Source organism: Mustela lutreola, chromosome 2, assembly GCF_030435805.1.
Source record: "Mustela lutreola isolate mMusLut2 chromosome 2, mMusLut2.pri, whole genome shotgun sequence".
Classification (NCBI taxonomy): domain Eukaryota; kingdom Metazoa; phylum Chordata; class Mammalia; order Carnivora; family Mustelidae; genus Mustela; species Mustela lutreola.
In genome coordinates, this window is record NC_081291.1 from 31,494,827 (window position 1) to 31,520,347 (window position 25,521).

General features: G+C 39.4%; 1 long non-coding RNA gene and 1 pseudogene across 1 annotated transcript in view; one reads left to right on the forward strand and one right to left on the reverse strand.

The window, feature by feature from the left end:
• Positions 1-25,521, reverse strand: part of LOC131824092 (uncharacterized) — a 231,202-nt gene that overhangs the window by 193,652 nt on the left and 12,029 nt on the right. The window contains exon 2 of the long non-coding RNA XR_009350744.1: positions 13,199-13,296. This is a non-coding gene — a long non-coding RNA (uncharacterized LOC131824092). The remainder of the gene's footprint in view (positions 1-13,198; positions 13,297-25,521) is intronic.
• On the forward strand, positions 3,356-3,803 carry LOC131824091 (nuclear transport factor 2-like; annotated as a pseudogene).

Consider the following 25,521-nt stretch of genomic DNA (forward strand, 5'->3'; position numbering starts at 1 on the left):
TCCCCGTGTACAGGGTAAGTGTGACAGGTATCGTGCACCTGTTCTACCGCTGTCAAGCAGTTGTTGAACGCTCAAAAGATTTATGAGAGAGAAAAAGATTATGAGATAGACTTACATCCTTCATAATCGTATTTATTTCTTTATATCCCAATTGGGCTAGGCAAGTTCAGTTTAATTAGGCGGGGTCATATATAAGATGGGGCAAGTGTCTGATCCCTTTATATTTTATCTCCTCATTCCTCATGAGCTTCTTCTTTTTTTTTTTTCCCCCTGAGGTTTTTTTTTTTTTTTTTTTAAGATTTTATTTATTTATTTGACAGAGACAGAGCGAGAGAGGGAACACAAGCAGGGGGAGTGAGAGAGGGAGAAGCAGGCCCCTTGCGGAGCAGGGAGCCCAATGTGGGGCTCGATCCTAGGACCGTGGGATCATGACCTGAGCCAAAGGCAGATACTTAATGACTGAGCTACACAGGCACCCCGAGTTTTTTAAAAAATGTAAAACATATTACCTCCATAACATGAAAGCAATCAACATTACCAAGAGAGGAATTTTTTTTAAGATTTTTAAAAATTTACTGATTTGAGTGATAGAGAAAGAGAACGACAGAAAGCACAAGCAGGAGGAAAAACAGAGTGAGAGGGAGAAGCAGACTCCCCCCTGAGTAGGGACAGTGACATGGGCTCAGTCCCAGGACCCTGAGATCATGACCTGAGCCAAAGGCAGACTCTTAACCAACTAAGCCACCCAGATGTTCCAAGAGAAGAATTTATTTATATAGCAAGATAAGAATTTTCTATCTACTTTAATCTAAAAACCTTAGGTCTTTTTTTCTTTTTTAAAGATTTTATTTATTTATTTGACAGAGAGAGACCACAAGCAGGCAGAGAGGCATGCAGAGAGAGAGAGAGAGATTGGAGGAAGCAGGCTCCCTGCTGAGCAGAGAGTCCGATGCAGGGCTCGATCCCAGGACCCTGAGATCATGACCTGAGCCGAAGGCAGCAGCTTAACTCACTGAGCCACCCAGGCGCCCCAAGAGAAGAATTTATTTATATAGCAAGATAAGAATTTTCTATCTACTTTAATCTAAAAAACTTAGGTCTTTTTTTAATCTTCACTTTTTCCTGCATTAGAAGCATTCATCCCATTTTAGCAGGGAAGTTACCTCCACGGTAGAAAAAGCAAATGTTCTCCCTCACCACCTAGAAAATGTTAAATGCAGTTTTCCCTGCACTCATGAAAAAAGAAATAGCTTTTCTTCCTCATCTTTTTTTTTTTTTTTTTTTTTTTTTTTTTTTTTTTTTTTTTAAGATTTTATTTATTTATTTGTCAGAGAAAGAGTGAATGAGAGCGAGCACAGGCAGACAGAGTGGAAGGAAGAGTCAGAGGGAGAAGCAGGCTCCCTGCGGAGCAAGGAGCCTGATGTGGGACTCGATCCCAGGACGCTGGGATCATGACCTGAGCCGAAGGCAGCCGCTTAACGAACTGAGCCACCCAGGCGTCCCAAGAAATAGCTTTTCTTATGGCTTATGATTTGAGCTCTGGAGTTATGGTCCTATGAAATCTAGAAGGAAATTAAAGAAGAGGCACATCTTTTGTGTGGGGGATATAAGAAAGCAGGGAGGTGTATCTGGAGGTAGGGAAATAAGTAGCAGGACTGATAAATACCAATGGCCTCACCCTGGGACACTTGTCCAAGAAGGTACTGTCCCATAACCCACGACATGCCCAGTGAGTGAAACAAGAGAAGGAACATTGCAAAGAACATTGTTAAAAGGTCCATGACCCACAATGTTTTGGAGTCATTGCCAGTTACCCACACAGCCTTTGTGTGAATGAAAAATTTTCATTACTCATAGTGCAGACCATGCAACCTGTGCCACTTGGGACTCCAATTTGTATCAGGAGGAAACCGTATTTTATTCATAGTGACAAATCACCAGTGAACTGCCCGCAGTGGTAATGCTCCACTATGCCATGACATTTTATATTGTCCTCATCCAATGACACCCATGCATTCACCTCTCAACAATGTCATGGGACTTCTGAAAGACCAAGTTTCTAAAACAGGACCATGATGAGTATAGCCCCCCTTAATCTCCGAGATGGTTCAGTCTGAAGATGTTTCTGAAAATCTAGGCTTTGCACAGGTTGCAGGGAGGTCCCAACTATCAGCCACCAACCTTCACTCTCACTGGAGAGAGACAGAAATAATGGTAGTTTCCAAGATTACTTGTGCCTTAGCAGGGGGCTGGAGTTGGAAGAAGAAAGAGAGATGACAAACAGAAGAATAAAGGAGCCCAGAAAATGGACCTCCAGGTTCTTTCTTAATGCTGTCTCTGAGTGACCTGACCTTGCTCCACAGCTATTTCCTGCTCTCCAAGGCCATCGATTCTCCATATAGTTCAGTCATTGGGTGACGTTGCATTTCAGGGAAGCCTGGACTCATTACCAACCCCAGAGTGAGTCTAATTTGATCTTTGCCATTTGTGGTAATTTTATTTACCTTGCCAGAGACTGGTTTGAGAGTGGGCATGTGATACATTTCTAATCAATGATATATGAGGGTTATACCACTAGGACTTCCGGAAATTCTTTCTGGCTGTCAAGAAGAGAGGTCTAAGGGAGAAATAAACTTTCTTTCCCCCTTTCCTACATCTTGATTTATATGAAGGTCGCCATGCCTGGAACTGCCAGAGTAATCTGATAACCATGAGGAAAAGCTCAGAGATTTGAGAAGAATTTCAACTGGAGCAAAACCGAGATCTAGCCACTCAGTTAATGAACCCTAAAATTGCCCTCATTTTTTGTTGTTGTTGTTGTTGTTTTTTAAGATTTTTTTCTTTAATTTATTTGACAGACAGAGATCACAAGTAGGCAGAGAGGCAGGCAGAGAGAGGGGGAAGCAGGCTCCCTGCCGAGCAGAGAGCCCGATATGGGGCTTGATCCCAGGACCCTGGGACCATTACCTGAGCCGAAGGCAGATGCTTTAACCCACTGAGCCACCCAAGCGCCCCCAAATGGCCCTTGTTTTAGCTTTTGGATAGTTAAGAAAATAAATCTTTCCTATTGTTTAACCTAATTAGAGTTGAATTTTTTGTTACTTCCAGCCAAAAAGCATGCCAAATGAATAAATAAGCTGATGGAAAAAATATTTTGTATGATCTCATGAGCTCCTTGTGGATTCATGATCAGCTAAGAATTAAATTCTTTTCTTTCTGGTAATGGATTATACTTACGTCATCTGTCAGGTGTTTCTGAGATTACATAGACTTTATTCTTTGCAAAAAATCTTTCCATAGGCTGCCACCATCATGCCAGCCCCCAGGGTCTCAACAAGACGAGATGATGTCCAGAATGAGAGACAAGCCAATTTGGGAGCAGACTGGATCCAACTTCATTCAACATTAATATCAGTTATTTGATTAATGACAGAACCCCATGAAGCACAATTTATACTGGGGCATCATGTCTAATGTGGGAAGGACAGCAGTTCCAAGGGAAAGCTGCCATTGTGAGGAAGTTGTCTAGCCTCCATTCTAGAAAATGCGGCACAGCATCACAGTGCAGGATCATCAGCCCACGTAACACAGCTGCATCAGCAGCATCATTGTGGGCCCGCTCAAGGCTGATGGAGACCCCATCATAGGCTTCCACCAGATGTTCCTGTTAAAGAACATCAGTGGTGCTTGGGTTTGCACCAATGACATGTTCAGGCTTGCTCTGCACAAATTCAGCTGAAGTCTTCCCAGCCAGGCACTCATGCTGTTTCCTCCTCCCTCCTCTTCCTGATACTATTCACCATCCTCCACATGCTTCAGATATCATACACAAATGAGCAGGGCTGTGGTGGGAGCAGGCACAGTGTGCTGCTGCTGCTGATGTATTGTGCATGATGTCTAGACGCTGGACTAGTTGCATCCGACAGAAGGCTGTTTTGTACCAGCATGTGCCTTGGAAAGACTTAAGTAATACAAAAGGTTATCGTTTTTTCTTCTTTTTTTTTTTTTTAATCTACTGATCAGTTGCTCTAGTAACCCAGAGAAGTGAAGGAGAAAGCAGCTGTCTTACCACCCAGATATTGATTTGTTTGAATGTTTCAAAATCTCATGATATACTAAAACCACAAAAATTTTCTTAACAAAAAGAAGGAGGGGGAGGAAGAGGAGGAGGAGGAGGAGGAGGAAGGGGAGGAGGAAGAAGAAAAAGAGGATGAAGAATCTTTCTATATTTATCCAGCATTTCTTTCAACACTGTCAGTATGGGGAGTAACACTGAGGAAAGATATTCTTAATTAGAATCTGAATTCATAAAAAATTATGTAAGAGAATAAAAGATATGTGAATATATATATATATATATACACACACAAATTTTAAACCAAAGAGGGAAATACTCATTTCCAGAAATGCGAAATAAACTCAGATCAGAAGGCTGGGAAGGAGCTTAAGTTAAAATGTATTAGTGGTATTATGATAGGCAGGTATAGGTTCTAGGTATAGGTTCAGCTGGATTTGGGGGTTTGGACACTAGTGCAGAGAAGGTCATCTAGGAAACAGACCCCCTTCATTCAGGGAACTAGAGCTGAGACACTTCCCATAAGCCTGAGTTACAGGGAAGACTCCACCCCTGCCAGCTGGGGAAAGCAGCAAGGAAGTGTGTTGCATATGCGGGGTTGAGACTGGAAAAAAGCAACTTCCTAAAATGCAAACACATCATCACGTGAATGAGCAGGTCCAAATTCACACCAACAGTATGGGGCAGAAGCTCCTAACTGACAAATCAACATAAAAATGGACCCAGAAATAGTGAAACCACAGACTTTCAGAAGAGGCAAAGCCAATATACCCCAACGGGGCTATTCCCATAGCTCAGGGAACCAGGATGCCATGAAAGTCAGTCTCTACTGAAGACGACCTGGCAGCCGAAGATTTGAATCACAGGATAATAAAGTGAATCACTGGGATGGAGTGTGGCAGGGTGTGCCCAAAAGAAGAATTTATACATTAAAAAATGAGAAATAGAGGGCGCCTGGGTGGCTCAGTGGGTTAAGCCACTGCCTTCGGCTCGGGTCATGATCTCAGGGTCCTGGTATCGAGTCCCGCATCGGGCTCTCTGCTCAGCGGGGAGCCTGCTTCCTCCTCTCTCTCTCTGCCTGCCTCTCTGCCTACTTGTGATCTCTCTCTGTCAAATAAATAAATAAAAAATCTTAAAAAAAAAAAAAGAATGAGAAATAGAAAATCATCTACAAGAGGCTTTACAATAATTATTTTAAAAAATGTATAAATAGGTAATGAGGAAATAGAAAAGATAAATACACAGGAAAAAAGTATATATATATATATATATATATATATATATATATGAATATAGATCTAAGGAAATTACCCAGAATGTGGAATTGAGAAATAATAAGATAAGCTAGGACATGGAAGAAAGGAAGACAGGGTCTAAAATATGTCTGATAGGAATTCTAACATAAAATTAAATGAATACGGGCGAGGTAATGTTATAAAAGAAAATGGGCGAGAATTTTTCAGGACTCAAAAAGAAGTCATTGATCCTAAGATTTAAGGAGCTAAAAACAAATCCATACCTAAAAGAATCATTGTAGTAAAACTGCAGAATGCTAAAGAGAAGCCAAATTCTATAATCCTACTAGAGATTAAAATACATATTCCTATAAAGGAAGGACAATTATTATTTTTTTTTTTTTTAAAGATTTTATTTATTTATTTGACAGAGAGAGAGATCACAAGTAGGCAGAGAGGCAGGCAGAGAGAGAGAGAGAGAGAGAGGAGGAAGCAGGCTCCCCGCTGAGCAGAGAGCCCGATGCGGGACTCGATCCCAGGACCCTGAGATCATGACCTGAGCCGAAGGCAGCGGCTTAACCCACTGAGCCACCCAGGCGCCCCAAAGGAAGGACAATTAGACTGACAAAGACTTATAGTCAGCATAATAGCTGATATTTACTCAGTGATGGATATGGGCTCAACATCGTTTTAAGTATTTCTTAAGTTAATGTTCACAGCAATCTGACAGGGCAGATACTATTCCTATCCCTATTTCTCAGAAGGGTATTGAATTATGGACAAAAGACAATGGAATAATATATTCAAAATAGTGAGGCATAATTCTGCCTGTAGCTCCCTTCACCAAGAGTAAAGCTGGGGGGTTGTTTATTTCTTTCCTCATGGATGCATTTAATAAGCCATAAACATTTAAAGAACTGAATAATATACAGAATAATTGTTAAATACAGTCGCACCAGACATGTCACATTGTCTTAAGTTTCTCAGAGTTATGTATATGGTCATATTGTATGTGGTGAGCAGGGCAGAAACTGGTGGAGAAAATTGTTTTTAACAGAATCTTTGTTTTTCACTGCCCAACCAGATTAACTTGAAGAAGTGGCAAAATAAAATATGCAGGTTAAACTGGAACAGTGATTCCTTTTCAAATATTCCTGTAACAAAAAAGACGGCCTTTTCTATCGGTAAAATAAGAGCTCTTAAAGTATTTTAACCTCTCCCCCCAACCAAAAAAAAAATATCCAATACAAGGAATTGCTTACTTAGGGATGGAATAGCTAAAGAACCAAAAAGCATGGTGAAGCTACCCTGCATTTAGCAAAACCAAGGAAATTACCACCAACCCGGGGCTGGAGTGAAAAAAGCAGGAGATAGCTATACCAGAGTGCAGGAGTCAGGGTTACATGGTGGGCCTGTCTCGTCAGAACTGAGATGGTGGAAGGAGGGACCATCCTCCAGGCATTGGAGCGACCCACTACTACCGCATCTCCAGGAGGTGCCACCTGAAGCAGAGCCAGGAGCAATGGGGGGATATCCTGGCTTTTATCCCTCTCTAGCTCTCCATACTTCCACCAGAGCCTTCCATGAGCTAAACCCACCTAGAAGCAGAAGGCAAGACAGCACGGGAAATATCGTGTCCTGCAATACACCCAGGCAGAGAAGGGCTGAGAATGGATCTCAGAACAAATAGGCAAGTGATCAACTCCCCCCCAGCTGATGACTTCAGGAGAGTCAGTGCAAAGTCTTTTAGCACAAGGGCAGACGTTTAAGTGTCAGAGGCCCGCTCAGTGTCTCCTCTGTTCTTTAACTCTGCCATCTGCCTGAGTTCCTCCATTTTAGCTTGCTAGCCCATGTGGGTGTGAAAGTGGCACATGCATTTTATGTGGGAATGACTCAACTGATTCCTCTTTCATGCAAAGGCATTGCTTCTTTCTGATGGGAGTGCTGCTGTACAAGCTCTACAAATGTGAACTTCACTTAAGACCATCCATCTATGGAGTTTTCGCAACATATACATCGTCTCAAAGCTGCTCTGCCTTGACGCTAATAGTGGAATGTAAAAATAATAGCTTTAGCTGTCTTTCAGCCTTGGTTTTCTTATTGTATTCTAAGTAACTCTGTAGGCATACAGAGAAAGCTTCTCTTATTTGCATTTATTTTGCCCACAGAAAATTTACAGTTCACATGATTGCTCCACTTCAAAGAAATAATCAAAATACAAATTGCTTGAATTATAAAGACAGGAGCTCAGAAAACCTAGGATAAGGAAGAAAAATTAGGGCACATTTTAAACATAAGTGAAAAGTGTTTTTGCCATGGCTATCTTCAACTTCTATCACTAAAGCACAAGTAGAAATGAATTTTGAGAACTACTTAGTTCATAGAAATTTCATCCTTTCTGAAATTTTATTTTTGACCAGTTGAATGAGAAAAGGCATCAATGCCAAATCTGTGTTTTCATTTGGGGGTAGATAACCAGAAACTGTAATATGATTTTTCTTGAATCACACTTAAGCAATAACTACTAGTCATCTTTATTTACTGTCAAAAGAAAGGCTTTTGAAGAATATGCTATTAGTCAAATGAAAAAACTGTTAACTTTTTTTTTTAAGATTTCATTTGTTTATTTGACAGAGAGAGAGAGATCACAAGTAGGCAGAGAGGCAGGCAGAGAGAGAGGAGGAAGCAGGCTCTGCTGAGCAGAGAGCACAATGTGGGGTTTGATCCCAGGACCCTGAGATCATGACCCGAGTAGAAGACAGAGGCTTAACCCACTGAGCCACCCAGGTGCCCCAACTTTCATTTTAAATATATAGTTGTCCATGATATTAGATTTGAGCCAAAATATTTTTTGTTTATCTATTAGCTTTGATAGAGATTCATGGTTTAATGAAACATCACAGTATTAACTCTTTTGGGCAATTTTTGGTGATGGGAAATAAACTGTTTTGGGTGATGGTGTAGTCAATTGTTAACTAATGTGTCCAGAACTAAGGTAGATTTTATAAACTGTCCCAATTCTCAAAAACTTTTGTGCTATCAACAGGCAATGATTTGGACTTGAACTGCCTGTGTTTGTACATTTTGTTCTTTACATTCAATGCATACAGTTAGTATCACTTACCGAAGAAAGTTAGTATAAATTACCTAAGAAAGCTTTGTTGAGGGAGAGTGTGTGTGTGTGCGTGTGTGCGCACGTGCACACGCACACACACACACACACACACATACACACTCATGGCATATTTCATAAAGAACATTAGCACCCTCTTCTGGATGACTTTTGAGGCTATAAAGAAAATATTCTGTCAATCTCTTCCCATTTCCTAACAATGAACAGCTTGAATATTCATTAAATTTGCTCCTGATTAAAGCACAACCTCTGAGTAATTTAATTACACCATATATTTCTCAAACACTGATAAGCGCTGGAGTGAAAAAAAAAAAAAACCCACTTCATTGCTAAATGTTACCCACTGGGAATAAGTGTTTGTCTTATGAAAAGGAAAAAAAATGCTGCTTCTACATTTCTCAGATTGAGTGTCTCCAATGACTCTTCAGTATACAGAGCTAAGCAAGGACAAGATACAAGAGCACAAGGACAGACAAGGAGAGCAGACGGATGCATTCTTCTGCCACCTGTCAATGCTTGGAGAAAAAAACTTATGCTCTTGTATGCTTTAATATCAGCCACTGACATAACTCAGTATTCTTTTATTTTTAAAATAAATCAGATACTTTTTAAACCACACTGCCTGGAGTTCCACAGATATCTATCTCCCGATAGATATCACATGAGGTCGACGACGAAGATGTGATGCACTTGCTTGATTCATTCATTCACTCACTCATTCATTCTAAAGATATTTAGTGAGCAACTACTATGTGCCAAGCACTCTTTGGGGTCCTGGAGATACAGGGAAGAGACTCAACCTCTGGACTTCACTGAGATTACATTTCTGAGCAAAGATAGATACAATGCAGAAGTACATACACAGTACGTCCCATGATAATAAATTCTAGGTAGGAAAATGAGACAGAGGAAATGGAAAAAGAAGTGTCCAAATGTGGGGGATGCGTATTTTATACAAAGTGGTCAGAAATGTGCTATTGATAAGGTGAGGGGCATGGGGTAAGTGCAAGTTTATACCTTACAGAAATCAGAGAAAGAATATTCCAGGTGGAAGGAGAAACAAGTATAAGCCCTTTGACGTCCAGCTCTGGATTCCCTTTAAATACTTCCAATGTTGTGGAGCAACTCAGCATGTAACAGAAGTTAAGAGTCTGCCTGAGCTTTGGAATTCAAAAGCTTGGATAAGATGCTATATATAAGCAATTGACAAATTACTTAATATCTCAGCCTTTTTTTCCTCTTCTATAAAATGGGTATTTCTATAATTTTCCTTCTTCCCAGGATTATTGTAAAAATTAAATGACATATTACAGGCAGACTTTAGCATTGTACCTGGCATTGTGCTTAAGTTCAATAAATGTTAGTTATTAAAGGGAAAAATGCTTCTCGGGGCACTTGAATTTTCTGCACCATTTACATATTAAATCGATCACATGGGTTGAACTGGAATGCTCTTCTAAATACTAGTCAGAAATCATTAGGTGAGCAGAAATGCTTCTTTTTCTGTGTTGTCCTGGACAAGCTCCTTTACCATCCTGAACCTCAGGTTTTGCAAAATGAGGATACTAAATTAAATCAGTGATTGTGGTCTAAAGCCTCCAGGAAGGATGAGAGCTACTATTCCTATTTTAAACCCCCGAACAAAATGTTAAACTACTTCTAGACTATCAGGCTTGCTTTGGGCTGAATTATGAGGCATGGAGTTCAGTGGCCGAGCTCTCCGGCTATTGAGTGTAACAATCTGGCCAAGGTGCTCTCCTAAAAAGTTTACATTTACCTGAAGAGCACTGCTTTCCTTAAACACCTGGGTTCTTGAGATATTTTCAAAGGGCTCCATCATCCAAATCTAACTCCAACACCTTGACCACCACTGAGCCTCATCCACAGGATTAATTCTCCACCCAACCCTTCTCTCCAAATCCCATTTCTTTTTCTTTCTTTTGAGGGAAAGCCCCCAAACTCACTTGGTAAGTCTGTTAAATATGGTGAGATGAAGGATCAAAAGACTGGGGGCGGGGGGGTAACTAAAGGAGCTGGACGTCGAGGAAGGAGTCCCCCTAGGACCATCTCCCTGGGGGAAATATGGCCAAAAGATGGGATAGGGAATCAGGAATCTAGTCTACTCCTAATCTTAAGGCCTCTTTGTCCATGTTTGAAAAATTGTCAGAGGGTCATGTAAAACAGGCTGCCTTACTCATCCTTATAATCCTTAAAAAGGAGTTAACAGAACTGGTCAGGGCATTGAAGGGACAGCTAGCTGCCCAGAGGCAAAGTGATGTACAAGAGGCCCTGGCATTGCTAGGTATTAAGCAGCAGTTCCAGCAAAGTCCATTTCAAGAAATGCCACAGCTCGTGTTGAAAATCTCCTTCCTTTTTCCTTGCAGAATTTATCAGACCCCCCAGAACCTGTTAATGCTGATTTATAACTTACTGGGTTTTGACTCTGGGCTAATTTTTCAACCTCTCTGAGTGTCAGGCTGCTTGTAAAATGAGGGTGATAATAATTAGCCAGCAGAGTTGCCTGGCACATAGTGTGGATTCAGGACATGGTAGCAATTATCAAGATAAAGAAGTGTGCTGGTTCATAACTCTAAGGAGTTATGTATATTGGAAGGTGTTTTCCAGCTAGAAGACTGTATGCTAATTTCACTAAGATAAGTAAGTATGAAATAGGAACTATATGGAACTGGGCACGGAGTGAAAACTCAGACATTGGAGATGTTACATAATTTAGGTGTGGAAGAATTAATCACTCAGTTGGCAATCAAGCCTTGTTTATTCCTCCTGAAGTTCTTACACGGTAGCAAATCAGCTGTAGTGGCGACTTTGAGGCAGCCACAACACAGGAAGTGTGAAATGGATTCTCTGCTGCAAAGTGCATGGAGACCAAAATCCATTGTACTAATTAGTTATTGGGATCTTTGCAAAAATCACACAGGCTCAAGGGACATTTACTGATTTTGTTAGCTCTCATGGCTGCTATCATGTGATCATTGAGACAAATGCCATCTTGATAAGAACTAGTTCTGTATTTGCAACGTGGAGATATTAGAACATTGTCAAAGCACAATTATTAGCTCTGTGTTGGTGACTCAGCTTTTCATTTTCAGTTTTGTTCTTAACCCTATATAATAGTTATTCAGTTGCTGTCAAATGAAGGAGACTGGGAAATAGTTGCCTTAAATTCTATGTAACCCCTCTCCCTGAAACAAAAATAAACAAATATGTAATAACTCTTGAAAAAAAATTCTATTTAAACCACTTTAGGATTTTTAAAAAAATATTTTATTTATTTGTTTGACAGAGAGAGAGAGATCACAAGTAGGCAGAGAGGCAGGTAGAGAGAGAGGGGGAAGCAGGCTCTCCGCTGAGCAGAGAGCCTGATGTGGGGCTCAATCCCAGGACCCTGAGATCATGACCCGAGCCGAAGGCAGAGGCTTAACCCACCAAGCCACCCAGGCGCCCCCATTTTAGGATTATTTAACACAACGTTTTTCACGTCAATAAGCACTTCAGGAAACTTCGGGTGCAAAAGGCTAAAACAATGTGAGAACGTGTTCACTCTCCCTTTGAATTAAAGACATGGGAAATCAGAAAACCAGGAACTAATATTTGCAGGTATCAGACTGAAAAAGATTTAAATATGTGATAAAACCCTAGTGGCTCAAGTTATGGAGAAGCAGGCACTTCTATACAAGACAGTGGTGGTATAACCTTTCTGGAGGGGAAATATGATATCCATCAGTATTTAAATGACACTTTCCCTTGTCCTTTTCCCTGGGAATTCCAAAGTTAGCATTTTTATTGTCAATATGCTTTCATAAATTTTTAAGCAATTTGGGCAAAGATGTTTATTGTGGCTTATAACAACTAATGGAAATAACGAAATTACTACCTTAAGAATCATGTAGGGCACAGACACATGTGATGAGATAACATTTTGTAATATTACCTGTTTTTTGGGAGGGCTGATTGAATATCTTTTTCACCTGGTGTGTTTTGGATACCTTGCTTCAGAGGACAAGTGGCACACCAGAATACAAATAACAAATACACATAGAGGATGTTTGGCTTTTGAGTTTCAAAAGCTTGTACACCACAAGAAACTTACTTATGTGCACTCCTAGATAAAAATTTCCTGGGTTGGGCAAAGGTAAGGAGTTATAAGGGGAGTGTATATGTGCATTAGAAAAGAACCCTCCGTTTAAGGCTGAATTCAGGGATGGGAAGAACAAGCTACAGATCATTTTGCTGGGTCTAAGAGAACAGAACACTTGTTTCCTAGGAAGATGCCTGCATATGACTAGAATCCCCATGACTATCCCATGACCACCTATTTTGAAGGCATCCTGGGTAAGAATAGAAGAGAAATAGCTTCCAAAGTGTAGCGTGGCTCAGTAATCCCCTGTGTCTGAGAGTGATGGAGACACATCAGGGAGATTCAAAGGATCTGAGGGAAATGGAGAGGAGTCAGGGATGATCATCAGAGATCTGCATGGAGCAGAGCTGGAGGGTCAGATGGGACAGTATACACATCTCAGCATCTGTGAACAAGTTAAGACAACAGCGAACCAGATGCCACACCATGCCCCAGAACCTTGGCTCTACGTAAGTTTTTATGGAACTAAGAAAAACACCGTGCAGGAAAACCCTGAATTGGCAGAGATTACGTTTTGGCCACCCAAGGGGATTGGACCTTGAGATAAAATTAAGCTGAGTGACAGAGAAATAAATATAGTCGAATGTCTTCCTTACCTGAGTTTTTGGAAGGAGATAGTTTCTCATTTCACATACCATGGAGTAACACAAATCGGAAATAATGCGGGAAATAAATATGCTCCAATATGAAAGATCTGCAAGATAAATTTTAAATTAAAAAAAGGCAAGGGAAAAAACAATTTGAATAGTATGAATCCATTTGCATAACAATGTTGTATGTTCTAAATGTTTCAAGGATATGGAAGAAATGATTAACTGATTTCCTCTAGAGACTGAGGCTTTTCATTTTATAACATTTTATAAAGATTTCTTTTAAAGCAAGAGCATATATTACTGTTATAAAACACATTTATAATGCATAATAAAATATCTTTTTCATTGTCAAACCATGTTTTGTGATCCATTACATTGAATGGGAATTCAATTTATGAAGCATTTATTTCAATAACTTCAGGATAAGGGATGAACACATGAGTCTTAAATATTTTTTGAGTGTAGCATAAAGCTGACAAAGAGAACTCATTTGATTTTCTTTTTCAGTGATAAAGGGTGTTGCAATGTGCCTTTAAGGTAAAACAACTCTCCCTCCATCATTTCTGTAAAAGTGAACATTCAATTTTTCTCATCACAAAGGTACAGATAATTTTTCTAAAAATGGGTTGATAATCAGAACAAAGACATAAGACTTGAAGAACTGGACAGAGTCATACGTTTTCATAGGCCCAAATCTATGCTCATACATGCTGGCAAACAGACACTGAACATACCACAAGAACTTAAATACGCAGACAAGAATGGCTGCTTTCAAAGTCATTTTGCAGTTATTCTAACTCACTAAAAATATTTAGTAAGCCATCTTTTGGGAATTGCTTTTAAAACTGATAGCATATTTTTTTAAAGTGTTCTAACAGGTGCTAAGTAATCATCATTTGAGGGTGCATTTAAAGTTTAATAGCAGCTAACGGCCATTTAGAGTCAAGTATGGTGAATAAGGCAGTTGTTCAATGAGATAATAAGTGTACAGTTAAAAAACAAGTAGAGTAATGATAGAATAACATGATTATTCTACAAACTCTGGAGGAAAGAACATCTATTCCCTGAAAAGAAACTCTTCAATGTCTTAAAAACTGCACTATCATTTGAACAACTGCATGGCCTACCAGGCTGCTTTAAAATAATAATTTAAAGAATGAGTTTTAGCCTCTCTGCTAAAATGCAGTCTGATGACTCATAGTAGTAGCATTCTATATATCATTTTAAAATATGGAACTACATGATTTTAAAAACCAATTTAGTGGTTGTAACCAATATTACAAATACAAAAAGAAAATATTAAGTGTACCATATGTAGACAGAGTTATGTATTATTTTATCAAACTTTGTTTCAGTTATATATTTTTAGGCACACATTCATTATTCAGTACAAAGTTATTGAGGCCCAGTTATGTGCTAAGCCTGGGCTGTAGGTCAGAGTCTTGCCTTGCTCAAATTTTGAGTCAGGTAATCTTTTACTATGTGTGTGTCCAGAGAGGAGAAGGTTATCATTCATATTGTAGGATTTTTAGCATCCTAAATATCATCCTGGATGTTACGGGCTGAACGGTTTTCCACAAATTTCAGGAGCAAGGAGTCCTGTACTCTTCTCCATGTGAGTCTGTCCATAAGCTTCTAGGACTTCTCACATGGCTTGGCAGTTGGGTTCCTAGAGCAAGCATCCCAAGAGATAATAAGTTTCCACTCATTATCTGCTGCTAGTTTCTTAAGGGTCCAGAATCTGACACAATGCATTCCATTGACGAAGTAACCCTAAAGCTCAAATTAAATGGAAAGGGACATCAGCTTCACTCTTTGATGAGAAAAAGTGTCAAAGAATTTGGGGGTCATGTTTTAAAATTACCACATCTTCTAACAACAACATGAGGTGTATTTTCTAGCAATACATCCTAATCTTATAGGCAAGGCAAAGGAAACAAAGACAGATTAAATAGTTTGCCCAAAGGCACACAGCTTTTACATGTCTGTCTCTACTTGTGATTAGTGCATATAAAACTCCACATCCTTCATAATTTATAGCTTGGAATTGCTGCTTGAGGATAAGAGACCCAGGGGTTTCATAAATTGATAAAATATGGGTAGGGATTTTATCTGATGGTGAAGAGCTCAGTAATCTGTGCAAGAAATATGGAAAGATTAACAGATATGTGACCAATATGATGCTTGAATTTAAGCAAAATAATAATACATGGGAAAGTCACTCCTGACTTAAGCCTTTTTGAAAAAATTATTCCAGATAGAGATGCACATGTCCATTAAGCATGCAATGAAATGCTTTGAGCTTTTAAGAGGAAAAGTTCTCTAAGTAAAAAGTAATTTTATTAAAAGCCAAAACAACTGCTATCAGCACATAGCAGGTTTATGTGTATTTTTTTATTATGTCTCCAGAATTGAATGCTAAATAGAGTCCAGCATATTTTTTTTTCTGTAATGTAAATGTAAGTGGTACTTAGACATTCAACATGAAACTCACTTCTACCCTATAAGAAAAGCCCTTGCTCACTAACAGAAAACAGAGAAATGTTTAAAATTCAGTAGAGTGCAAGGTACATCACTGGCTTGTTGACCCAACAGACTTCTTCCTGCAATTCAAAGTCATAGATATAATTTAAATGCATTTTTAAGCATACGGTGTATAGTGGCAGTTCGGTATCCAATGCAATTCTTTAACTGAAATTTGGGCTTACTGTTTAAAACAAAACAAAACAAAAGACTCCCTGTCATTTCTAATCTGAAGAATCAGGGTAAGGACTATTATTATTGTCTAGTCAGTAATAAATATCTTTGCTTCCACATGTTCAATACACCAACAAGTGGAGAAGAGGACACAGTGTTTGATCACTAAACTTCTACATTCCATGTGGGGTGGGAACATGCCTTCTGCCTTCACTATCGTAACCCCAGTCCCTAGTACATTCTTTGTGTTGAGAAGATGTTCAATAGACAGTTACTAATAACTGAAATGCTTCATTTGTTTCAAGAAATAATACTGAACATGGTGGCTGGCTCACACAGGATGGTGATGTAGACAGTCTTGTGCAGCATTAGCTGTTAGAGCTCAATGTGGTCAAAGTACAGGTGGCTGGCTAGCACATGAGGTGGCCACATAACTGAGTGCACAAAGTGTGCCAAGAAGTTGTGAGGGTAGCAGAACTGGTGCTGGCATTTGGAGTGTGGCAGGGCTTCCTTCAGATTGTGGTGCTCAGCAAAATGGAACAGGATGTTCTGGAGGGTGGTGCCTGTAGTCTTGGTAACTTATGCAGGGAAAGCAAGCTGTTGTACTGTGAGCATCCCATGGAAAGGTACCAAGTGGCAAGAGTCCACAAGTGCTGGGCCCTAAGTCTCTCAGCATGCTTGAAGAGCGGAATGCTGTGGGCAAGCACCTGAGTGAGCATGGGAGGGGAGTGGTCAGACCTTCGGATGAGACTGCATCCTCAGCACCCAGCTTGATTGGAACTCCGTGTGACCTTGAGCCAGAGGGACCCAGCTAAGCCACACATGGATTCCTGACCCACAGAAGCAAGGCAATAAATGCCTTGATGTGTTCAGGTGCTAAGTTTGAGGTAATTTGGCCATAAAGAAACAGATAACTAATATAAGGGCAGAGGCCCTTGGGGATCCTTGAGAAAGTCTACTCTATACATTTAGAAACTGAAGATCAAAAGAAGATTCATTTACATTTTATGGAAACTCAGATTAAAGTCACCATATTCTCTTTAAAAAAATAATATTTAGAGGCAGCCGGGGCGACCAGGGAGTGTGAGCTGCTGGCCAGCGCTGCTGTGGAGCCTAGCGAATCCCGAGCCCAGGCAGCAGTAAAGCAATTTGCATAGCCATTTTGCCTCATGGAACACACTGGGTTTTAGAAGAGCATATTCCCCAGTGCTTATGGAAATGCTGAGATGCAGTCTTTCTGCCCAGAGGATTTCCAGTCTATGATCAGATAAACTCAAGATGAATCCTGATGTTACTGGTGAAGCAGCAGAAAGCAAAGACAGTGTCAACAATCTTGAATCATAAAAGGAGTTCAGTCAGCTTACTTCAGAATACTTTATTTTCGGGGGGAGAAGCAAGATGGCAGAGGAGTAGCAACCTAAAATGACATCAGATCCCAGGAGTTCAGCTAGATAGTTATCAAACCATTCTGAACACCTACAAACTCAACAGGAGATAGAAGAGAAAAAGAGCAGCAATTCTGGGAACAGAAAATTGGCCACTCTCTGAAAGGTAGGATGAGTGGAGAAGTGACTCTGAAGCAATGGGAAGAAAGACTGTGGGGGTGGGGGCTGGCTCCCAGCAAGTGGCGGAGCAGCGGAGCACAAAATCAGAACTTTTAGAAGTCTGCTCCACTAAGGGACATCCCTCCAGAAGCTAGATGGGAGTGGAGCCCTCGTGGGACAGTGTGTCTTCAGGTCCCACAGGGTCACAAAAAGACTGGGGTTGTCTGAGTGTGGCAAAGCTCCCAGGTATCGGAGTGGGAAGCCAACTAGAGACAGAGCCAAAGAGTGAGCTTTCAGATCAAGGTTACCTTAAACCATGACCCAAAGCACAGCTGGGCCACTGCTCTTTGAGCAGGAACCTCACAAGTGGCAGATCCAACGATACTCACCTTCCTGCTCTGGGAGGAGCAGCGCGGCAGGAATCTGCTGGGTTTGGAGACTCCAAATGGGGCTGTGCTGCAGAGACAGAGACACTTGGTCACAGGCCAGGAGAGCTTGGAGTGCGGCCAGAGACCAGGGAGATGGGAGGGATTGACCGCTTTTCTCTGAGGGTGCACTGAGGAGTGGTGCCCTGAGCTCTTGGCTCCTATGGGGCCAAAGATAGGGAGGCCGCCATTTTCATTCCCATCCTCCAGAGCTCTATGGAAAACGTTTAGGGAACAAAAGCTCCCAAGAGCAAACCTGAGCAGATTACTTAGCCTGGCCCCTGGCAAGGGTGGCATTATTCTGCCTCCAGCAAAGAGAATCATTGGAACATGCCCCTCTACCAGAAGATCAGCAAGAACATCCAGCCAAGACCAAGTTCACTGATCAAGGAGAACAGCAGAATTCCAAGGAGGGGAAAGCAAAGCATGGAATTCATGGATTTCTCCCCATGATTTTTTAGTCTTGCAAAGTTAATTAAATTTTTTTAATTTTATTTTTTTCTTATTCTATTTTTTTAACTTTTCCTCTTTCCTCTTGTAACATTTTTTAACTAATTTATCTTAACAATACCTTTCTAAAAAAAAAAAAAAACTTTTTAAACCTTCATTGTTATAGTCATATTTTATCCCCTCATTGTATTTAACCTTATTTTTTATATACATATAGGTTTTCTCTAAAATATTCTGGGAGACAGTTTCTTCGAATAGATCAAAATATACCCTAATCTAGTACATGGCTTTGTTCTAGTCTCCAGCCTGAGCACATTCCCCCTTTTTTTCCCTTCTTTTTCCAAACATCTTATCTTATCAATTCCTTGTTTAGAATTATTTTTTAAAATTTTCATCTTTATAGTCAGAATCCATCCCTTAATCGTGTTTACCCTTATTTTTGTGGATATATATATATATATATATATATATATATATTTTTTTTTCTTTCTTTCTTTCTTTAAAGTTTTGGGAGGTGGTTTCTTCTAAGAGACCAAAATATATCCAAAATCAAGTAGGTGGTTCTGTTCCATTCACCAGTCTAATATATATATATATATATATATAAAAATTTTTAATTTTTATTTCTTTTTTTTCCCCCTTTTTTATCCCCCTGGTTTTGGACCTCTTCTGATTTGGTTAGCGTACTTTTTACTGAGGTCTTTGCCATACTTTTAGCACTTTATTCTCTCATTCATATATTCTTATCTGGATAAAATGACAAGGCTGAAAAAACTCACCAAAAAAAGAACAAGATGCAGTACTGATGTCTAGGGACCTAATCAATATGGACATTGGTAATATGTCAGAATTAGCGTTCAGAATGACAATTCTCGAGATGTTAGCTGGGCTCGAAAAAAGCATGGAAGATATTAGAGAAACCCTTTCTGAAGAAATAAAAGAACTAAAATCTAACCAAGTTGAAATCAAAAAAGCTATTAATGAGGTGCAATAAAAAAAAAATGGAGGCTCTTACTGCTAGGATAAATGAGGTAGAAGAGAGAATTAGTGATAGAAGACCAAATGATGGAGAATAAAGAAGCTGAGCAAAAGAGAGGCAAACAACTACTGGACCACGAGGGGAGAATTTGAAAGATCATTGATACCATAGGACGAAACCATATTAGAATAAATGGGATTCCAGAAGAAGAAGAGAGAGAGGGGCAGAAGGTATATTGGAGTGAATTACAGTAGAGAATTTCCCTAATATGCCAAAGGGAACAAGCATCATAAACCAGGAGGCATAGAGAACCCCCCTTAAAATCAATAAAAATAGGTCCACATCCTGTCATCTAATAGTAAAACTTACAAGTCTCAGTGACAAAGACAAAATCCTGAAAGCAGCTTGGGACAAGAAATCTGTAACATACAATGGTAGAAATATTAGACTGGAAGCAGACTCATCCACAGAGACCTGGCAGGCCGGAAAGAACTGGCATGATATATTCAGAGCACTAAATGAGAAAAATATGCAGCCAAGAATACTATATCCTGCTAGGCTATCATTGAAATAGAAAGAAGATAAAAAACTTCCAGGACAAAAAAAAAATTAAAAGAATTTACAAATTCTTGCAAATTTGGTTTGCAAATCCAAACCAGCCCTACAGGAAATATTGAAAAGGGTCCTCTAAGCAAAGAGAGAGCCTAAAAGTAGTAGACCAGAAAGGGACAGAGACAGTATATAGTAACAATCATCTTACAGGCAATACAATAGCACTAAATTCATATATTTCAATAGTTACCCTGAATGTAAATGGGCCAAATGCCCCAATCAAAATACACAGGGTATTAGAATGGACAAAACCCCAAAACCCATCAGTATGTTATCTACAAGAAACTCATTTTAGAACCAAAGACACCTCCAGATTTAAAGTGAAGGGGTGGAAAACAATTTACCATGCTAATGGACATTAAAAGAAAGCTGGAAAAAAAAAAAAAAAAAGAAAGAAAGCTGGGTTGGCAATCCTTATATCAGATAAATTAGACTTTAAGCCAAAGATTACAATAAGAGATGAGGAGGGACACTATATCATACTTAAAGGGTCTGCCAAACAAGAAGATCTAACAATTTTAAATATCTATACCCCTAACATAGGAGCAGCCAACTATATAAACCAATTAATAACAAATCAAAGAAACACGACAGTAATACAACAATAGCAGGGGACTTTAACAACCTCTCACGGAAATGGACAGATCATCCAAGCAAAAGATCAACAAGGAAATAAAGGCCTTAAAAGACACACTGGACCAGATGGACATCACAGATATATTCAGAACATTCCATCCCAAAGCAACAGAACACACATTTTTCTCTAGTGCACATGGAACATTCTCCAGAATAGATCATATCCTGGGTCACAAAGCAGGTCTCAAAAGGTACCAAAAGATTGGGAGCATTCCCTGCATATTTTCAGACCACAATGCTCTGAAGCTAGAACTCAATCACAAGAGGAAAGTTGGAAAGAACTCAAATACATGGAGGCTAAAAGCATCTTACTAAAGAATGAATGGGTCAACCAGGAAATTAAAGAATTGAAAAAATTCATGGAAACAAATCAAAATACAACTGTTCAAAATCTGTGGGACACAGCAAAGGCGGTCCTGAGAGGAAAGTATACAGCAATACAAGACTTTCTCAAGAAACAAGAAACAGCTCAATTACACAACCTAATCCTACACCTAAAGGAGCTGGAGAAAGAACAACAAAGAAAGCCCAAACCCAGCAGAAGAAGAGAAATCATAAAGACCAGAGCAGAAATCAACGAAAGTGAAACCCAAAGAACAGTAGAACAAATCAATGAAATTAGGAGCTGGTTCTTTGAAAGAATTAATAAGATTGATAAACCCCTGACCAGACTTATCCAAAAGAAAAGAGAAAGGACCCCAAAAATAAAATCATGAACAAAAGAGGAGAGCTCACAACCAACAACAAAGAAATATAAACAATTATAAGAACATATTTTGAGCAACTATACGACAGCAAATTTGATGAGGAAGAAATGGATGCATTCCTAGAGATGTATAAACTACCAAAACTAAACCAGAAAGACAGAGAAAACCCGAACAGACCCATAACCAGTAAGGAGATTGAAGCAGTCATCAAAAATCTCCCAACAAACAAGAGCCCAGGGCCAGACAGCTTTCCAGGGGAATTCTACCTAACATATAAGAAGAATTACTACCTTTTCTCCTGAAACTGTTCCAAAAAATAGAAATGCAAGGAAAACTTCCAAATTCATTTTATGAGGCCAGCATTACCTTGATCCCCAAACAAGACAAAGACCCCACCAAAAAGGAAAATTACAGACCAATATTCTTGATGAACATGGATGCAAAAATTCTAACCAAAATACTAGCCAATAGGATCCAACAGTACATTAAAAAGATTATTCACCATGACCAAGTGGGATTTATTCCTGGGCTGCAATGTTGGTTCAATAACCACAAATCAATCAATGTGATACAATACATTAATAAAAGAAAGAACAAGAATAATCTGATACTCTCAATAGATGCCGAAAAAGCATTTCACAAAGTACAGCATCCTTTCTTGAACAAAACTCTTCACAGTGTAAGGATAGAGGGTACATACCTCAATATCATCAAAGCCATCTATGAAAAATCCACAGCAAATATCATTCTCAATGGGGAAAAACTGAGAGGTTTTCCCCTAAGGTCAGGAACATGACAGGGATGTCCATTATCACCACTGATACTCAACATAGTACTAGAAGTCCTAGCCTCAGCAATCATACAATAAAAAGAAATTAAAGGCATCTAAATTGGCAAAGAAGTCAAACTCTCACTCTTTGCAGATGATATGATACTTTTTTGTGGAAAAGACACCACTCCAAAACTGCTAGAACTCATACAGGAATTCAGTAAAGTGTCAGGATGTAAAATCAATGCACAGAAAAAGAAAACAGTTGCATTTCTATATACCAACAGCAAGGCAGAAGAAAGAGAAATTAAGGAATCAATCCCATTTACAATTGCACCCAAAACCATAAGATACCTAGGAATAAACCTGACCAAAGAGGCAAAGAATCTGTACTCAGAAAACTATAAGGAACTCATGAAAGATACTGAGGAAGACACAAAGAAATGGAAAAACATTCCATGCTCATGGTTTGGATGAACAAATATTATGAAATTGTCTATGCTACCTAAAGCAATCTACATGTTTAAAGCAATCCTATCAAAATCCCATCCATTTTTTTCAAAGCAATGAAACAAATAATCCCAAAGTTTATATGGAACCAGGAAAGACCCTGAATAGCCAGGGGAATGTTGAAAAAGAAAACCAAATTTTGTGGTATCACAATTCCAGACTTCAAGCGCTATTACAAACCTGTAATCATCAAGACAGTATGGTACTGGCAAAAAAACAGACACACAGATCAATAGAACAGAATAGAGAGCCCAGAAAGGAACCCTCAACTCGATGGTCAACTAATCTTCGACAGTGCAGTAAAGAATGTCCAATGATAGTCTCTTCAACAAATGGTGTTGGGAAAATTGGACAGCCACATGCAGAAGAATGAAACTGGACCATTTCCCTATACCACACACAAAAATTGACTCAAAATGGATGAAAGACCTCAATGTTGGACAGAAATCCATTAAAATCCTTGAGGAGAACACAGGCAGCAACCTCTTCGACCTTAGCTGCAGCAGCTTCTTCCTAGAAACATCACAAAAGGCAAGGGAAGCAAGGGCAAAAATGAACTACTGGGACTTCATCAAGATCAAAAGCTTTTGCACAGCAAAGGATACAGTCAACAAAACCAAAAGACAATTGAAGGAATGGGAGAAGATATTTGCAAATGACTTTTTACTAAAGGGCTACTATCTAAAATCTATAAAGAACTTATCAAACTCAACACCCAAAGAACAAATAATCCAATCAAGAAATGGGCAGAGGACATTTACAGGCATTTCTGCATGTTCACTCTGCATCCAGATGGCCAACAGACACATGAAAAAATGCTCAACATCACTTGGCATCAGGGAAATACAAATCAAACCCACAATTCGATACCACCTCACACCAGTCAGAATGGCCAGAATTAATAAGTCAGGAAATAAGAGATGTTGGAGAGGATGTGGAGAAAGGGGAACCCTCCTACACTGTTGGTGGGAATGCAAGCTGGTGCAGCCACTCTGGAAAACAGCATGGAGGTTCCTCAAAAAGTTGAAAATAGAGTTATCCTATGACCCAGCATTTGCACTACTGGGTATTTGCCCTAAAGATACAAATGTAGTGATCTGAAAGGGCACGTGCACTTGAATGTGTTATAGCAGCAATGTCCACAATAGCCAAACTATGGAAAGAACTTAGATGCCCACCAACAGACGAATGGATAAAGAAGATGTGGTATATATACAAAATGGAATACTATGCAGCCATCAAAAAATGAAATCTTGCCATTTACAATGATGTGGGTGAAACTAGAGGGTATTATGCTGAGCGAAATAAGTCAATCAGAGAAAAACAATTATCATATGATCTCCCTGATATAAGGAATCTGAGTGGCAGGCCGGGGGATGTGGGGGGTAGGGAAGGAAAAAATGAAACAAGATGGGATTGGGATGGAGACAAACCATAGGAGACTCTTAATCTTAAAAAACAAACTGAGGGTTGCTGGGTGGAGAGGGGGTGTGGAGAGGGTGGTTGGGTTATGGACATTGGGGAGGGTATGTGCTATGGTGAGTGCTGTGAAGTGTGTAAGCCTGATGATTCATAAACCTGCACCCCTGGGGCAAATAATACACTATATGTTAATAAAAATATTTAGTCATGGTGGATGTCCATTTATTAGATTTAAATCAGATTTATCAATAGTTAAAAATGAATTTTGCATCATTTCCTTAATTGTTATAGAACTGGGAAGCATTAGAAACCACTTCTCTTAAACTTTTTTTTTTTTTTTTTTTATTAAACAAATGAAGAAACTGATTCTAGTAACACAGAATCTAGCACACTTGGCCAAAGTTCACAGATGCTGCAGAGCTCCAAAGCAGAGCTCCCCATCCAAGTGCACATGGACTTTGAGATACTGGTTATTAATGGGAAAGCAAACACATCTACCTCTTACCAAGTCAGATACATTCCCATATGGCCCCAGATGTAGCTTGGCCCAGAAAAGAGTGGAATTTACCACATCAATGAGTCCGAGCATTTGTAGTTACTTTTTCTTTTCCTTTTTCTTTTTTAAAGCACTATTGCCCTGTTATTATTTTCATTACCTTTATATCACCTGAGAACATTCAAGTGTTGAAAATATCAGGTGTCTGTTGTGTTTTTTACTACTACAATGTCTAAGACATGATAGGTGCTCAATAAATTGTTAATAGGAGTGGGAAAAAAAAGTTGTGTTGTTACTACATTCTTGGGAGTCTCATTTTTTCAATATAATGATTAAATATATTGATTATTAATAATATATTATTAAATATATATTAATATATTAAATATATTATATATTAAATATATTGATTAAATATATTGACTAAATCAATTCAGCGCTGACTTCTCCACTCAGCCCAGAAAGCATGGTATCTAGGAACCATGAAGAAAGAAGCTCATGAAGATGTTTCTATTTCTTTTAAAATCAGATGAAAAAATGAATATGATCCAGCTTATATTACATTCATCTTTATGCCAACACAGTTAACAATATACAAGTTTTAGTATGTTTTTATAAAGAGTAGGGCCATAAAGGTAAGCTGCCATGGGCCCAAAAAGCTGCCATGGACCCAAAAAGGTAATATGGCCCTGGTCTCTCTTGGGATGCTTTAAGGACTGGTATATGAAGTTATAGATGTGCCCTGAGCTCATTTAAAATCCACAGACATGAAAAGGGAGCTCAGTGTGCATATCCTGCAGTTGCAAAAATAATGTCTAGCTACTTTCTGAGAAATATACTGGGTTTACTAAAGGCAGAGACGTTATAGTCAATGGTAACTCTTCATGGGCTGCTCTCTCAATGTTTATTGGGGAAAAGAATTCAGAAGTTTTTTCAGTGGACCACCCATGAGCCACAAGGAAGGGGGCACTCACAGGACCCTCTCAGCCTGAAGGGTTTGCCACAGTCTACGAAGCTCAAAGGAGAACGTGAGCAGCTGAGGCAGGGGCACACACCTCAGGTCGAGGAAGGCTGGCTGA